Source organism: Cebus imitator, unplaced genomic scaffold (genome assembly GCF_001604975.1).
Source record: "Cebus imitator isolate Cc_AM_T3 unplaced genomic scaffold, Cebus_imitator-1.0 Scaffold486, whole genome shotgun sequence".
NCBI lineage: Eukaryota > Metazoa > Chordata > Mammalia > Primates > Cebidae > Cebus > Cebus imitator.
Window position 1 is genome coordinate 477245 of NW_016107801.1, and position 18574 is coordinate 495818.

General features: G+C 47.3%; 1 non-coding gene across 1 annotated transcript; it reads right to left on the reverse strand.

Annotated features, from left to right (window-relative positions):
• Window positions 1-15519: 15519 nt before the first annotated feature.
• On the reverse strand, window positions 15520-15660 carry LOC119468747. Its single transcript, XR_005197509.1, has one exon. It is a non-coding gene; the product is annotated as a U4 spliceosomal RNA (small nuclear RNA).
• Window positions 15661-18574: the final 2914 nt, after the last annotated feature.

Consider the following 18574-nt stretch of genomic DNA (forward strand, 5'->3'; position numbering starts at 1 on the left):
CTCGGGCGGACTGAGACCTCAGATCCAAGTTTAGCAAGGATTGTTTTTATTTTCAAAGTTACACAACATGTGAGCCGGAAAGTCCCCTTCTGAGTACATACCCGAGGGAGTGGAAAGCAGGGACGGAACGGGTATGTGCACACCTATGTTCATGGCAGCATTATTCATGAGAGCCAAGAAGTGGGGACAGGCTGGGTGTGGTGGCTCACGCCTGTAATCCCAGCACTGTGGGAGGCCATGGCAGGCGGATCACCTGAGGTCAGGAGTTCGAGACCACCCTGGCCAACATGGTGAAACCCCGTCTCTACTGAAAATACGAAAATTAGCTGGGTGTGATGGCAGGCGCCTGTAATCCCACCTAGTCGGGAGGTGGAGGCAGGAGATCGCTTGAACCTGAAAGGCAGAGCTTGCAGTGGGCAGAGGTGGTACCACTGCGCTCCAGCCTGGGTGACAGAACAAGACTCCATCTCAAAAAAACCAACAAGCAAACAAAAAAAGTGTGAACAACCCCCATGTCCATCAACAGATGCATGAACACACAAATGCGCTCCATCCATCCCACAAACTGTTACCAGCCATGAAGAGAAGGGAAATTCCGACATGACATGGATGAACCCTGAAGACCTTATGCTCTGTGAAATCAGCCACTCACTAAAGGACAAGTTCTGCAGGACTCCGCTTCTAGGGGTAGAGGAGTCAAATTCAGTAGTCAGATTCCCTCCAGTAGTCAATTCAGAGACCGGAAGTAGATTAGAGGCTACCTTGGGTTAAGGGGAGGGAGGATGGGAAGTGATTAGTTAATGGGGGCAGGTTTGAGTCTGGAGTGATGACAGGTTTTGAAGTTGACAGGTGATGGCTGGACAACATGGTGAATGTCCTCAGTGCCACTAACCTGTACACTCAAAAACGGTTAAAACGGTAAATTTTGTTATGCCTATGTAACCACAGTTAAAAAAATATAGTGATATAATGCACCAAAAACTATTAAATTGTACACCTCAAATGAGTGAATTGTGAGGTATGTAAACTAGAACTTAATAAAGCTGATTTTTAAAAAAAATACAGACTCGAGCAGCCAGTGTACACCTCAAATGAGTGAATTGTAAGGTATGTAAACTAGATCTTAATAAAGCTGATTTTTTAAAAAAAATACAGACTCGAGCAGCCAGTGTTGGCAATGCGGCTGCGTCACAGACATTCTTCTGCACATTTGATCAGGGAATGAAAATGTGCAGATGTAAGAGGGCGGCCTCTGAACTCAAGTGGTCTAGGGTCAAAGCCAGAGTCTCCCTCTTGGGAGCTATTGAGGCCTGGGGCCGGTTTCCCTCCCTGGGCCCCATTTATCTCCTGGAGGTGGACTGATGATGGCAGCCCCACCTCAGTGCCCAGCTGAGTGACATCAGGGAGCCACAGCCATGCACAATACCTAGAACCGTGCCTGGCACGTGGCAATGGCTAGAAAGGAGTAGACGTGTGAGCAAACGCTGGTGTCAGATGAGACCATCCTTCCCAGGCTCTGCAGCCTAGAATGTCAGATTGGACTGGAATGTAAAGAAGGAAGAGGAGCCCAAGTCAAGCTGAAGACGCCGACGCTGCTGACTTCGAGCGTGTTTATCTTCACCATGTGAGGCATGGTTTCCTGGAAGAACCTTCTGAGACTGAGAAGGGGGAGTCTGTGAAGACCATTAACCATCTGGAATTAGACGCTCTCTGTCCCAGGGTCCTGTTTCTGACAGTATCACCCACTTCCTGTTTTGAAAGGCTGGGTAATACTCAGCTCCTCTTTCTCTGACCACCCTATCCCTCCTCCCAATCTGTATTGCTTGTATTATTTGTGTCTTGTTGGTACTTTTAATATTTATATTTGCTCCTGCTATCCAAGCTCCTAGCTGTTTCGCTCTAGTTCTGGATTTTGGGGGATCTGGTGCCCACTCGGGCCCCGCGAGGAGGTTGCTCTGAGTTCACCGATTTAGAAGCTTGTGTTTTTCCTCTTCCCGTGGCGTTTCTATCTGCAAAATCAGGAAGCTTCCCAGAGCAGAGGCTCCATGAAGCAGTAGGCGTGGGGCCTGGGTCCTAAAGACCCAGTTGGTCTGGGGCAGCCGCCCACCTCCTCCACGCGAGCCCTGAGACCCGGAGCTGCCCTGGGACGAGGCCCAGTGGGTAGCCAGCATCAGCCCCACCTCGCTCTTTGGTGAGTACTGTGGGTCCTGGGACACCCCCCACCCGCCCCTCTCCTGCTGCATTCCCGATGGCAGCGGACACCCAAGAAGCAGCCACTTTCCCGCTGAGCTGCCTCAGGACACCAGCAAATCGATCTGCTTTGTGCTCCCCTAAGACAAGCCTCCTTCTACTGCTGAGCCCCATTAGAATGTGACAGAGCGTTGCCAAGGCAACAGCACTAACTCTCCCCTCCTCTCTGCAAATTTCCTAGCAAATGGGACCCAAAACCCACGCGATCAGCTGCCTGTGCCCTGAGCCTTCAGGCTGCCAGCTTCACCCTCTCCAAATCTGGCTGAGCCAAGTGAGCACCCAGACGGCCTCCCTGACCCCCGGGGACACCGGCCTGGAGAGGGGGGTGAGGGTGGACAGGCTGGCAGAGAACTCAGGCTGCCCTTCCTTACCAGCTCCCTGGACTTGTGCACGGCGACCAGCTGCTTCTGTCTGGAAGCCGTCAAGCAAGGAAAGGGCGGCCAGCTCTGCATCTGGGAGGACCTGGGTGCTGTGGAATTCTCAGCCCGACTGCATGGTGGGCACGTGCTGAGCTCATGCCAGTGTCTCACTAAGTCCTTGCAGCCTGGGGGCACATCTGATGCCCACGGAGCCATTTGTGTGCTTGCCGATGTTCAGCCAGGGCCCGGCAGCACCAAGCCCAGCGCCACGGTCTCCCCTCGTCACTTTCCCTGCTTGTCCAGCTGGGATTCCCCTGGAAGTCAATCCTGCGCTCTCAGCTCCCTGCCATTACCTGCCCTCCCATCTTCAAAATCACACCACTCTGTGGACAGGTCCCTGTTTGAATTCATGATCTCCTAGCCCAAGGGAGTCCTGAAAGCCTGCCTCAGACTCCCCTTGCCCACAGCCCCAACTCCCTTGGAGGGGCTTTAACTCATTCTCCCTGCCCCTCTGCCCTCCTCCTCACACCTCTCCCCCGGCACATGCAGATTCTCACCACACTGAGGAAGGCCCAGTCCAGCTCTCAGCTCCCATCACAAGATCCACAGCCCAGAGCCCCGCCTTGCCCAGCCTTGCTCCTTGCAGGAGGTGAATCGTCTCTGCCCCGAGGCAGGACTACCGTCCTGTGGGCCTGGGAGCTTGTCCCCTCCCTGTGCTGTCTCCCCACACCTGTCCTCCCTTCGCAAACATGTCGCCATTTTTGCCCATCTTCACCAAAGAAATGTCTTTCCTTTCCTCCCCTGCAGCCAGGCCCCGGCTCTGGCCCCTTCACAGAGATGCGTGTCCATATCCCGTCTCTACAGGCTGCTCCTCCATGCAGCTGTGGGCAAGCTCACCAGCGACTTCCAGGTCACCGCACCCAAACACAGGAAGGCCAGCTTCACCTGACTCGAGGGAACCAGTGGCCCTGAGCACAGGCTCTCTCCCTCCGCCCTGGAAGCCTTGCTTCCCCCAGGCCCTTTGCTGGGCCTCACCACCTCCCCACCTTCTACAGGTTGGGTGTTGCAGGGCCCCGTCCTCTGTGGCCCCCACCAGGTGCCTCCTCCAGCGCAGGAAAGGAACTCCCAGCGCTGCGCTGCCCCCACCCACACCTCAGCACAGCCCCTTCTCTGAAGTCCCAGGTGGCACCATAGCCCCTGCGCCCCACCTGAGAGTGCCCCCTGGTATCTAATGCTCTCATGCACGTGGCGAGTCTACAGCCTGGCCCTGTAGCCTACCCCAGACCCGGCCAGCTCCTGCCCACCTCCCCAGTCCAGGCAACAGCAGTTCCACCCTTCCTGTCGCCCAGGCCCAAGTTTCAGGAGCTGTGCGGGGCCACCACTTTCTTTCAAACCTCCGACCCAACTCATATGGAAGTCCTTCGGGCCAACCGCCAGAATTATGCGGTACCCCCCCACACAGCCGTGAACCACTCAGCTGCGTCCTCCCGGCCTCCGCCCTAACCCTGCAGCCAGAGTGGATTTACAGATGCTTCCCTGAGGTCCCCACCCTGCAGAGGATTCCCATGGGCTGAGAGCCCTCCGTCCTCTGTCACGAGGTCCCCACCACCTCTTGTACCGGCCCCCATCCTCTCTCCCCCGCTCAGTCCTGTCCCCCTGCACTGTCCTGCCCTGAGGCTCCTTGGGGACATACCTGCTGTCCTGCCAGGAGCCTGCTGTCCCCGCAGCCGTGTGAATCCTGCCCCAGCTTCATTCAGGCCCTGCACTCTGCTTTGTTTTCTTAGCTCTTCTGACCGTCTGTGTAGTAAGGCTCTCTCTCCCTCACTAGAACTCCCTGAAGGCAAATGGAGGCCTAGCGAGGGAGAGAGAGCGTTATTACATCCGACAGGGCTGACAATAAGAAAATATCCCAACCCTAGACGCTTCAGGCAACCGAGATGCTTTCTCTCCAAGTTCTGCAGGCGAGAAGTCCCAGGTGAAGGTGTCAGCAGCGCTGACCTCCCTCTAGAGGCTGCAGGGGAGGATCCTCCCAGCCTCCTGCAGTGTCTGGGGGCTCTGGGTGTTCCCTGACCTGGGGCTGCTCCAGTCTTCAGGCAGCTCCTCAAGCTGTCTCCACCGCATCTCCACGTCCTTTGCTCCTCTGCTTGTGTCCCAGCCCCCAACGTGTCTCCCCTCTGTATCCCACCATGTCTCCCATGGCGTGTGTCTTCCCCCACCCTGCATGTGTCTCCCCCCACAGGTCTCCCCCCTGCATGTGTCTCCCCCCACAGGTCTCCCCCCTGCATGTGTCTCCCCCTTGGCATGTGTCTCCCCCAATGCGTGTGTCTCCCCTTGACATATGTTCCCCCTCTGCATGTGTCTCACCCAACCGCAGGTGTAACCCCCCACCACATGTGTCTCCCCCTCCTCTTATATGGACACTTGAATTTCACACCCAAGGGAGAAGCCAGGAGGATCTGAAGACTCTGGATATGGCCACATCGGCAGCCCACTTCTTCTGAATAAAAGCTCATCAAGGTTCGTGTCCAGCTTTAAGGATGAGAATGTGGAGATCCTGGAGGGCTGTTACTCAGCCAACTTCAGGGACAGACGGAAAACAAACAGGCAGGCAGATAGAAATTTGGTACATGGCGGCCATGGCTGAGTGCTGCGAGCCTAATGAATAGAACGCTGGGCCCAGAGTCACTTGGCAGTGTTTTGGGGAAGGTGACCCATGAAGAGGGGAAGAGCATCCATGCAGAGACCTTGGGGTGAGAGTAGATGTCTTTGGGGAAAGGTTGGGGGTTGATAGCAGCAGGACTAGTACAGGGGGAGGGCATGGGGAGTGGGCAGGGCCGTGCCAGCCCTGAAAAGACCGTTAGCTGTTGGTCTCATGAAAAGGCAGCCACTGGGGTTTTGAGTCAGGGGGTGACAGTGTCTGATTTGTGCTTTGAAAACCCTGCCTCTTTGTAGAGAACGGATAAGGAGGATTCACTGGGCGCTACAAGAAGGGGGGCTTCAGTCCAGAGTTCACTGGAAGGGGTCACATAGGTAACGACACAGCTTACGTGTTTGGTTTGGGGACTCTGGGTGGGTAAGGGGTTTTCATTGCACAAAGACAGAGAAAGTCAGGGTAAGGGAAGGGAGGTGAGGAACAGTGTGAGGCATTGCAGGTGTGAGAGCCTGGGAGGAGGCCCCAAGTGGAGATGCCAAAAAGGAGGTTGGACATGGCTGTCTGCTGTCCAGGGCCCAAGCACAGGGGAAGACTGACCAGTGGGGAAAGACAGAACCCCTGGGGCTGGAGCGGCTCCCCTGAGGGCAAGCAGGATGGGAGCTGAAGGGCAGAGAGAGGTCCTCCACAGAGCCCAGGTCCAGGGAAGTGGGGCCGGTCAGGGGCCGGTCAGGGGCCGGTCAGGGGCCGAGGGAGCAGCCCTAGAAACTATCATGGAGGATGCTTTGTGGACGGCCTTGGTGGGCTACACTGAGCTGGCATGGTGCCCAGTAGGCTAAGAGGAGGGCTCAGGTCCCAGGTCATGGCCCTGGCATGGTTCTTGTTATTCAGAACCAGTGTGAACCCCAGAGGGAAGTCTTGCCTGCCCAACCCTGAGCCAGGACGTGTTGCTGAGTTGCCATTGTTGGACTGGACCCCAACTCAGTGCCTCCTGATTCTTGCCTGAGAGCCCAGCCCAGATCCTCAAGCGAAGGGCTTGGTGGGTATGGTTTGGCTGTGTCCCCACCCAAATCTCATCTTGAATTCCCACACGTTGTGGGAGGGACCTGGTGGGAGGTAATTGAACTTGGGGGCAGGTCTTTTTCGTGCTGTTCTCATGATAGTGAATAAGTCTCATGAGATCTGATGGTTTTATAAGGGGGAGTTCTCCTGCACAAGCTCTCTCTCTCTGCCTGCTGCCATCCATGTAAGACGTGACTTGCTCCTCCTTGCCTTCTGCCATGTTTGTGAGGCCTCCCGAGCCACACGGAACTGTTAAGCCCTTTAAACCTTTTTCCTGTATCAATTTCCCAGTCTTGGGTGTCAGTTTATTAGCAGCAAAAAACAGACTAATATGGTACATTGGTAGCAGCAGAGTGGGGAGCTACCATAAAGATACATGAAAATGTGGAAGTGACTTTGGAACTGGGTTGCAGGCAGAAGTTGGAACAGTTTGGAGGGCTCAGAAGAAGACAGGAAAATGTGGGAAAGTTTGGAACTCCCTAGAGACTTGTTGAATGACTTTGACAAAAATGCTGATAATGATACAGACAATGAAATCCAGGCTGAGGTCGTCTCAGATGGAGATGAGAAAATTGTTGGGAAGTGGAGCAGAGGTGACTCTTGTTATGTTTTAGCAAACAGACTGCCAGCATTTTGCTTCTGCCCTAGATATTGGTGGAATTTTGACCTTGAGAGAGATGATTTAGTGTATCTGGTGGAAGAAATTTCTAAGTAGCAAAGCATTCAAGAGGTGACTTGGGTGTTGTTAAAGGCATTCAGTTTTATAAGGGAAGCAGAGCATAAAAGTTTGGGAGATTTGCAGCCTGACAATATGATAGAAAAGAAAATCTGATTTTTCTGAGGAGAAATTCAAGCTGGCTGCAGAAATTCACATAAACCACAAAAACACGAATGTTAATCCCCAAGACAATGGGAAAATGTCTCCAGGGCATGTCAGAGGTCTTCACAGAAGCCCCTGCCATCACAGGCCCAGAGGCATAGGAGGAAAAAATGGTTTCATGGCCTAGGTCCAGGGTCCCCATGCTGTTTGCAGCCTAGGGACTTGGTGCCCTGTGTCCCAGCCACTCCAGCCATGGCTGAAAGGGGCCAACATAGAGCTTGGACCATGGCTTCAGAGGGTGCAAACCCCAAGCCTTGGCAGCTTCCATGTGGTGTTAGCTTGAGAGTACACAGAAGTCAAGAATTGAGGTTTGGGAACCTCCACCTAGGTTTCAGAGGATGTATGGAAACATCCTCTGGTGCCTGGATGTCCAGGCAGAAGTTTGCTGCAGGGGCAGGACCCTCATAGAGAACCTCTGCTAGGGAAACGTGGGGTTGGAGCCCCCACATAGCCCACTGGGCCACCACCTCATGGAGCTGTGAGAAGAGGGCCACCATCCTCCAGACCCCAGAACGGTAGATCCAGTGACAGTTTGCACTGGGTGCCTGGAAAAGCCATAGACACCCAACGCCAACCCATGCAAGCAGGTGGGAGAAAGGCTGTACCCTGCAAAGCCACAGGGGCGGAGCTGCCCAAGACCATGGGAACCCATCTCTTGCATCAGCATGACATGGATGTGAGACGTGGCATCAAAGGAGACCATTTTGTAGCTTTAAGATTTGACTGCCCTGTTGGATTTTGGACTTGCAAGGGGCTTGCGGCCCCTTTGTTTTGGCTAATTTCTGCCATTTGGAAGGGCTGTATTTACCCAATGCCTATATTCTCATTGTATCTAAAAAGTAACTAACTTACTTTTGATTTTACAGGCTCATAGGCAGAAAGGACTTGCCTTGTCTTAGATGAGATGGTGGACTGTGGACTTTTGGGTTGATGCTGAAATGAGTTAAGACTTTGGGGGACTGTTGAGAAGGCATAATCGGTTTTGAAATGTGAGGGCATAGAATTGGGAGGGGCCAGGGGTGGAATGGTATGGTTTGGCTGTGTCCCCACGCAAATCTTATCTTGAATTCCCACGTGTTGTGGGAGGGACCTGGTGGGAGGTAATTGAATCATGGGGGCAGGTCTTTCTCGTGCTGTTCTCCTAATAGTGAATAGGTCTCATGAGATCTGATGGTTTTATAAGGGGGAGTTTCCCTGCACAAGCTCTCTCTTTGCCTGCTGCCATCCATGTAAGATGTGACTTGCTCCTCCTTGCCTTCCGCCATGATTGTGAGGCCTCCCCAGCCACATGGAACTATACATCCGTTAATCCTTTTTCCTTTATAAATTACCCAGTCTCAAGTATGTCTTTATCAGCAGTGTGAAAACAGACTAACACAGTGGGTTTCTGTGGTGGGATTTCTATGCTGGTAGCCTGCCTGGTACTCAAGTTTCCTCCTGGGAGAGGCAGAGGGGAGGAAAGGTGCCTTTACTAAAACTGAATGTGGACCACGGTGCTGGGGGCTGTGAGTGTGTTTGCCTGTGCATGCATGGAGTGCATTCTGGCTTCATCTATATTCACACCACCCTGCTCTCCTTAAAGTGAGGAAATTGGGTCTCAGACATACTAAGTCTGTGCCCTGTGGTGTGGCAGAGCCGCATTCTGTTGGTTTCTAGACCTCCTCTTCTTCCCTGATCCCACGTCTCCTCATGAAGGCCAGGCTCACCTTTGATCTTGTAACCCCCACTCCCAGGGCTGGAGACCTGCTTCTGAATTCCACGCTTGTAGCCAAGAGCCACCTGGGACATAAACAGAGTGTGAGAGAGCCACTGCTTGCTGAACAGTTAACTTGTGCTGGGCCTTGAGCTGGGCTCTTCACAGCAGGAATCTTCTCCCTCCTTGCTCTATGGGGAGGGCACTGCTGTTGCTTCATTTTACAGATGAAGAAACTGAGGCAGAGATGGAGAATTGCTGGCTCTAGGTTACAGGGCCAGGAGTGGCTGAGGCTGCCTCAAACCCAGGACCCTTGGGATTCAGAGCTGGGATATGCCCCCAGCTCCCTTGTTATAGCATCCCTCTCCTCCCCTGGGGTCTCCCTCAGCCCCAAATATCCATTTGCAGAGATAGCCACTCAGAGAAGTCTGAAGTTTCACCTGCTTGGTTCCCCAGGGTGCAATGTGAGAACAAAGCTCTAAAAAAGTCCAAAGCCTATTAAATGCACTAGTGAAGGGCATTGGTTTAAGAAAAAGGCAAAAGGAAATAAGACACATCAATTTAAACGGCCTTTCCGGCTAGCATTTTGTTAGCACCAATCCAGGGGGGTTAACAACAACAACAGAAAGAATGGAGATGGTCTGATAATTCTGCACCAAGCCTGCTATTTAGGAAAAGCCTCTGGGGGCCTTCTTGGTGATGCCAATGCATGGAAATGAAGCAGGCCATCGCTTGACCTCCACAACGCCCTCTTCTAAAATCTGTGCTTAAAATGGAGAGGCTCTGCTGAGACTTGAGTGGCCGCTGCAAGCCGATGCGGGGGCTGAGACTGAAAGCGAAGTGCTTCCAGGGCTTGTGAGGCGCCCACCCTGTAGAAAGGCTAACGGGAGGCCGTTGGTGGACTTCAGTTTCGTGAATAATGGTTCTGCTTCTGCTGGCGCCAGCATCCCATTTGCTTCTGAATTCGCTGACAGGGCACAGGTTCAGGGAAGTGCCGGAGGAGCAGGAAGGCTGAGGCTGTGGTCGTGGTGGCCTCTGGTCCTTCGTGCCTGGGGTTGCAGCCCCAGCCTCATCCTCACCCCCACAGCATTGCAGGACTTCGAGGTTAGTGCTGGGACTTCAGGTGCTTTGCACAACTAAAAAATTAATAAACAAACTGGACACGCAGACTTCCTTAAGGTGAAGGGTCAGAGAGGCCTGCGGGATCTGGGAATATTGATCTGCCAGGCACCATTTGCATTGTTATCTTCCTGTACCAACGCTGTCCCGCTCCACCAGGTGGTCTTTCGAGGATTAGCCTCAGCTTTGATCTTGTCATTCCTGCTCCCAGGGCTGGAGATCTGCTTTTGAATTCCACCCGTGTAGCCAAGAGCCATCAGGGATGTAAACAGATCGTAAGAGCTGCTGCTTGCCGAACAGTTAACTTGAGCCAGGCCCTGCCCTTAGCTCTTTGCAGCAGGAATCTCCTCCCTCCTCACCCTGTGGGGTGGATGCTCTTTCCCCTGGACCACAGGGGAAGGGAAGGGGATCTGGAATCCAGAGAGCATTTGGTTGGCCCTGGCCCATATGGGAACCCCATGCAGGTCCCGGTCTCTGCGCTGTTGAGACAGCCCTCCTGGCTTGGTCTGCCTGCTTCGCTTTGTGGGGGGCATGCCTCCTTTGGCAGGACCATGGGACTCTGCATCCTGGGAGACACGTGGGCATTGGGAGAGAGGGAGGGGGAGGCAACAAACAAGGCAGATGGTGCTGAAATGCCAGGTGGGGAATCCTCCTCATGCCCGAGTCCCTTATTCCTGGGCCAGCCTCATCCTGTGATTAAGTTGCACTTAGTTGAGACCCTGAGTCAATGACATCATTGAGGTTCATTGCCTCTGCAAGTCCCTCTTCCTCTCCGGGACTCTCTGAGAGTGGCCGCAGGGTGACACCCAGGCTTCGGTTGGAGTGGCCAGAGCCAGTGTGTGCCCTAGCGTAGATGGCCCCAGCGGTCGCTTCACAGTTCCCTGGTCCACCCTTGCCCCAAATGACCAAAGATATCGGCCATCTTCTTGTGTGCATATTGGCCCTGTGCGTATGCTCTTGTGATGTGTCCAGCTATTCTGCCCATTTTATAATAGAAATTTTTGCCTTCTCTGTGAGTTGTAAAAGTTCTTCCTACATTCGGGGTATAAGTCTTTTGTCAGATAGATGTATTTTCAATACTTCCACTCTGTGCCTTGCCCTTTGTTTTGTTTATTTGTTTTCTTAATGGTGTCTTTCAAAGAGCAAGAGTTTTCCATTTTGATACAGTTCACAGTTATATTTTGTGGTTTGTGTTTTTGGAAACAAATCTAAGAAATCTGTGCCCCACAGTTGCAAATATTTCCTCCTTTGTTTTCTTCTAGAAGTTTAGTATTAGCTTTTGCACTTTGACCTATGACTTGAGTTTTGCTTTTGTATATGGTGTGAGGTGAGGGTCAATGTCCATTTTCTCTTCATAAGTGTACCCCATAATTCCAGCATTTGTCAAAAAAACCTTTTCTTTTCCCATGAATTGTCATTGCACTTTTGTTAATCACGAACTTCACAAATGTGTGAAAATATTTCTGCACTCTCTGTTAGGTATCAGTGATTTATATGTGTAACCTTTTGCAAAATCCTCACTGTCTTGCTTTTTTTTTTTTTTTTTTTTTTTTTTTTTTTTTTTATTTTTTTTTTTTTGTGAGACAGAGTCTTGCTCTATTGCCAGGATGGAGTGCAGTGGCGCGATCCCGGCTCACTGCAACTTCCATTTTCCGGTTTCAAGCAATTCTCCTGCCTCAGCCTCCCTAGTTGCTGGGACTACAGGCATGCACCACCACGTCCAGCTAATTTTTTGTATTTTTAGTAGAGATGGGGTTTCACCATGTTGGCCAGGATGGTCTCTATCTCTTGACCTCGTGATCCGCCCACCTCAGTCTCCCAAAGTGCTGGGATTACAAGTGTGAGCCACCATGTCTTGCTTATTATACATTTACAATAAATCTTAAAATATGATGAGTTTAAGCCTTCCACTTTGTTCTTGTATGTTTTCAGGGGTGAAGCACATAATCTGACGTCCACATGTATTTGGGTTGTATATCCTTCATATTAGTAAAAATGCTGATCTAGTGGAGCTACTTTTAACATTTATATTTATGCTTATTTTTCAATTATCTTTTACCTTTAAATCTTTTTAGGTTAGCGTCCACCTTTAAATCTTTCTGAAAACTGCTTTTACTGATGTATATGTGTGTCATATATATATATATATATATATGGTATATATATGTGGGTTTATATATCACACACTTTGTATATATACCTATAACCTGATGAATGTTTGCAAACTGAACACATCCATGAATCCAGCACAAGTTAAATAAACAGAGGAATGTTCCCAGCCCCTGAGAATGCTTTTCATGCCCCTTTCCAGCCCCTAACCCTGGAGGGCTCACCACTCTGGATTTTTAACCTTACTTTTGCTTGTTTTGTGCATTATGTACATGAAACATAGAGTATCTCCATTTGATGATGTGATTTAAGTAGAACTATACTTGGAAAGCTCATAATTACAAGATTATTTATATTTAGCACCAAAGACATTTCCCATTTGATCCAAGTAGAATTAGTCTAAGGGTTTCTGCCACTTGCTTAATGATAGGAATGACAGAGCTGTCATTAAAATGTAGACCCCAGGTTCCTTTGCTCACAATTCAAATCCAGTGGAGTGATCTGGGCCTGGAAATGCATATTTATTCATTGCTTTTATACTTATTTTTAATTGACACATAATAATTGCCCATACTTATGGGGAACAGTGTGAGATTTTAATACATGTACACAGTGTGTAATGATCATTTGATTTCAGGATGATTAGCATACCCATCGCCGCAAACATGTGTCATTTCTATGTGTTGGGAACATTTGAAATCCACTCTCCTAGCTATTTCTTAAATTGTTGTTAATTAATTACAGTCATCCTAGGTGCTATAGAGCCCTGAACTCACTCCTCCTTCCGAGCTGTCCGTCTACATCCCTTAACCAACTTTTGACGACCCCATAACCCTTGCAATTTTGTTCTGTTTGAAAATTGCCTTGGCTGTTCTGAGTCATTACCATTTTCATGTAAGTTTTTAAATCATGCTGTCGATTTCTCCAGAATGCCTGCTGAAAACTTGCTTGGGTTGCACTGAATCTACAGATCAAGTTAGAAAGGACTGACCTTTGGACAATGCTGGGGTTTTCTCATACACAGATAGGGCCTGTCTTCTATTGACTTAGGTCAGTTTCTCTCAGCAGTGTTCCATGGTTTTCCGTGAGGAGAGTTACACTTTTTTTGTCAGATTCATTCCTTTTGTGGGTTGTGGTGCTATTGTAAGAGTAATTTTTAAAATTTCACTTTCTAATGGTTTGCTCTTAGGATATAAACTGTGACTGATTTCCATATCTTGTATCTTGCAACTTTACTACATGCACTTATTAATTCCAGTAATTGGTTTATAGACTTCTTAGCATTTTTTATACAAGCAATTATTTTACCACAAATAGGAACTGTTTTATTTCTTATCAAATCCGTATGCTTTCATTTCCTTGTCTTCCTTTTGCAATGACTAGAATTTCAAGTAAATGTTTGAATAGAGGTGTTGAGAGCAAGAACACTTGTCTTGTTAAAAGTCTTATAGGGAAGGCATTCAACACCATTAAGTGTGATAACTAGCTACAGATTTTACATAGCTACTGTTTATTCTCTATAAAGGGTACTCTTTATAAAGCGATCCTTTAGTCTACCCTTATTCTTCTTTCTCTGGGAGTTTATGATTGGATATTTCATCTTTGTCTAATGATTTTCTGTATCTATTGAAATGATTGCATGATTCTCTCCCTTCTTTTATTCTGTTAATATGGTGAGTGACACTGATTGAGTTTCAAATGTTAAACCAACCTTGCATTTTGAGACAAAATCTACTGTTCATAATGTATTGTTACTTGTATATGTTGTTAGATTTCCTGAGTGGCTAATATTTTGTTAAGGATTTTTGCGTCTATGTTTGTAAGGAGTATTGGCTTATAGTATTTTTTTTTTCTTGTGATGTCTTTGTTTTGGTATCAGGATTGCACTAGCCTCATAAGGCAAGGTGGGACATTTTCTCTTCTCTTCTTTCTGAAAGGGTTTATATATATTCAGTGTTATATCTTCTTGAAATGTTCTCAGAATTCAGGAGTGAAACCATCCAGGCCTGAAATTTTCTTGGTGAGATTTGTTTTTCTTTTTTTAAAAAATATTTTTAAAATAGCTATACAGATATTCAGTTTTTCTCTTTCACATAATGTAAATTTTGGTAGGTTGCCTTTTTCAAGGCATTTCCCTTTTTATCAAAGTTGCCACATTTGTTGCCCTAAAGTTGTTCATGATATTCTCTTATATTCTAATGTCATTGAGTTTGTTTGCAAATATTTATTCATAATATCTCCTCATGTTTTTAACATCTATAAGATCTGAAATAACATTCCTTCTTTTATTCCTGATATTGACAATTTATGTTCTTCCTCATTTTTTTCTGCGTAAGTTTAGGGCTTTGCCATTTGTTTAATCTTGTCGAAGAATAAATTTTTAGCTTTGTTAATTTTCTCTATTTTTGATTAGTTTCCTATTTCCTTGATTTCCTTTCATATTGTTATTATTTTCTTCCTTCTACTTCCCTAGACTGATTTTGCTCTTCTCTTAGTTCTTGAGAGAGAGAGAGAGAGAACTTTAGATTTTGATTTTAAATCTTTATTCATTTCAGATGCAAACATTTTAAAGCTATAAATTTCCCTCTATGCGCTGCTTTAACTAAATCCCCTAAATTCATACGTCATACTTTCATGATCATTTTTTGAACTATCTTCTAATTTCCCTTGTGATTTCTTCTTTGACCATGAATTATCTAGAAGTATGTTGCTGACACCCATATGTTTGGGAGTTTCCCAGATATCTTATTGTTATTTATTTCTAAGTTAATTCCATTGCAGTTAGAGAACATGCTTTGTATGATTTCAAGTCTTTAAAATGTGTTATATTTGTTTTATGGCTCAGAAATGACCTGTCTTGCTGAGCAGACCATGTGTACTTAAAAAAAAATGTCTGTCTTTTGGTTGTGGGTGTAGTGCTCAATACATATCAATTATATCAATACAACTGATAGTATTGTTCATTACCAACTCAGAACAAGCTCCTCAGTGTTCCGTTGACTTTTTCCTCCAGTTCTTCTGAGGGGTGCCAACATCTCTTACGACAATCATGGAATCTTCCTTTAGTTTTGTAATGTTTGTTTCATGTATTTTGAAGCTCCGTTATTAGATGCACGCACATTTCCAATTATGTTGTCTTCCCAATAAATTAACCCTTTGATATCTGTGAAATTTCTGTCTTTATCTTTGATAACATTCTTTGTCTATTTTATCTGACATTAATGAAGCTGTTTTTACTTCGTGGTCTTACTGTTTGCAAGGCATATGGTTTTTCATCCATTTGCTTTCAACCATTGCCTTTGTATTTGAAATGCTTCTCTTATAGAGAGTATGTAGCTGGACCTCGCTTTTTTATTTATTTTTCTTTTTTTCTCTTTTCTTTATTTTTATAATTCAGACTCCATAGAAACTGTCAAAAATTGCCAATGCCAACTACATTTCAAGTCATCATGGCAGGGTATTGGGAAAAGTTTTCAATTAGCAATAATCAAGCCTCGGATAAACCTCGTTGGCTATGATACTGCCGCTGCACGAAGCTTGCTTTTTTAATTTTTTAACAATCACCTGGACTACTGTCTTACTACTTGTTTTGTTTTTTCTCTATTTTTATTTTTGTGTGTGTCTCTCTCCCACTTTCCTACCTTCTTTTGGATTATTTGATTACTTTTTGGAATTTCATTATACTTTACCTGTTGACTTTTCGTGATACGTTTTTGCTTTATTCTTTCAGTGGTTATGCTAAGGATTATGATACACGACATGGCGTGGCTGTGTCCCCACCCAAATCTCGTCTTGCATTCCCACGTGTTGCGGAAGGGACCTGGTAGGAGGTGATTGAATCATGGGCCAGGTCTTTCCCATGCTGTTCTTGTGACAGTAAGTTTCACGGGATCTGATGGTTTGCATAAAGGGGAGTTTTCCTGCACAAGCTCTGTTTTTTGCCTGCTGCCATGTATGTAAGATGCTATTTGTTTCTCCTTGCCTTCTGCCCTGATTGTGAGGCCTCTCCAGCCATGTGGAACTGTGAGTCATTAAACCTCTTTCTTTTGTAAATTACCCGGTCTCAGGTATGTCTTTATCAGCAGCGTGAAAATGGACTGATACACACACATTCCTTTATTTTTCAGTCTGGCTAATATTGTACCACTTAACAATCCTGTGGAGACTTCCACACCCTTATCCTTATATGATAATAATCAAATGAGTAATTTCATAAACATTGCAAACCCCATAAGACCCAGTATGCTTTTTAATGCCTTTTCATTTCTTTTTTTTTTTAACAAAAAGTGTACTGGGTCTTATGTGCTTTAATACATAAGACCCCAGTGTTTTAAGTTAGTTAAAGCACTGGGGTCATATGTGCTTTAACAAAATTAAGGGAGAAACAGTCTTTTTCTGTTTACCTCTGTTCCCTATTCCTGTTGCTCTTCTTTTGTTTCTGAAGACCGAGATTTCCAGCTCACGTTGTTTTCTGTCTGCAGAGGAAGTTTCTTCCGCATTTCTTGCCGGCAAAGTCTCCTGAGAAAATGCTATTTTAGTTTTCCCCTCACTGGAAATGCCTTTACTGTTCGTTGTTGACGAATATTTAACAGGATATGGAGTTCTGGGTTGAGAAGGCTCTTTTCTTACGTCCCTGATTTCGGATGAGAAGGCGGAGGTCATTTGTGTGGTTGTTCTCCTCTCCTTTTTCTCTTCCATCTTTCAGTGTTTTCTCTTTATCTTGGGTACAAGCCACTTGCCGCTGTGCCTAGATGTGAGTTTCTGCAAACATATCCTGCTTGGAATTCCTTGTGCTTCTTGAATCATAAATTTATCCTTTCCCCCAGTCTCATGAGTTTGGAGACATTTTTCCCCCATTTTTTTTCCTTTCCCATAATCTCTCCTCTCCTTTTGTGATTCCAATACTTGTTTGTGAGATTTTCCAAAAATAAGTTTCTGAGGTGTGATTCGTCCTTCTAGCCTCTTCTCCCTCTCTCCTTTGGACTGGATGACTACCACAGTTCTACAGCAAGACAGTTCTACATTCAAGGGCACAGGCTCTCCCCTCTGTCACCTCCAACCTGCTGTTGACTCTGTCAGGCACAGTTTTTTCTTCTGCTTTATTTTTGAGTTCTAACATTTCCATTGGATACTTTTTGCACATTCTGTATCTCTGCTACAATTTTTTTTGTTCCCATTTGCTATGAGAATGTTTTCCTTTTCAACACTGAGTGTAGTTAAAAATAGCTGTTCTTGTCTAGTAATTCCAACATTCAGTTCATCCTGAGATTCATCTTGGAGTATTTTTCCTCATAAACGAGTCACATCAGCCGGGCGTGGTGGCTCACACCTGTAATCCCAGCACTTTGGGAGCCCAAGGCAGGTGGATCATGAGGTCTGGGGTTTGAGATCAGCCTGGTCAACATGGCATGGTGAAACTCCATCTCTACTAAAAATACAAAAATTAGCCGGGTGTGGTAAAACATGCTGTATTCCCAGCTACTCTGGAGGCTGAGGCAGGAGAATTGCTGGAACCCAGGAGGCAGAGGTTGCAGTGAGCCTAGGTGGTGCCACTGCACTCCAGCCTGGTGACAGAGCAAGATGCCATCTCAAAAAGCAAAACAAATAAAAAGAGTCACCTCTTCCTGACTTCAACATTCAAATGTTGAATAATTTTGAAGGCTATCACTTCTATGTTGTGAGATTCTGGATTCTGTTATATTGCTCTGAAGAGGGTTGACATTTTTGTTTTAACAGCCAATTTACTTAGTTAGAGCAAAACTGCAAATGCTGTCATGTCAGTAGTTGGCAGGTGTGTGAGTCAGGGTTCTCCAGAGAAACAGAACCGATGGGGTCTGTAGAGGGAAAGAGATTCAGGAAGAGGACTGGCTCACATGGCCGTGGAACCTGAGAAGCTCCAAGGATCTGCCACCTGCAAGCTAGAGACCCCGGAGAGCCCATGGTATAAACCCCAGGCCGAGTGTCTCAGCTCCAGCATTCAGGCAGAGAGAGGGCATTCTCCCCCCTCCTCCCTTTTTATCTTTAGACCCTTGAAGGGTTGGATGATGCCCACTGGCATGGGGAGGGCCGCTGGCTTTGCTGAGTTCACTTATTATAACAGTGTGAGAATGGCCTCATACAAGTGTGGGCCAAGTTTCACGTTTCTCCAGCTTGATCTCCTCCAGAAACCCCCACAAGCACACCCAGAAATCATGTTTAGCCAGAGACTTGGGTACCCCATAACCCAGTCAAGTGGATGCATACAATTAACTGTCACAGTGGGACCCCAAATCTCACTTTAAGCTGCTTCTCGTCAGTTTCACGTGCATGCTTCAGGGTCCAGCTGGAGTCCTGGGCAGAGTTTTTATACGGAATGGGGGGTTTTCAGTGTCCCTTCTTGGCTTTCGCATTTTCTGGGTTTCCACTCACTCTCCACCAGCTTGCTGACTCAGGGCTCCTTCCTGTGCTTCCTC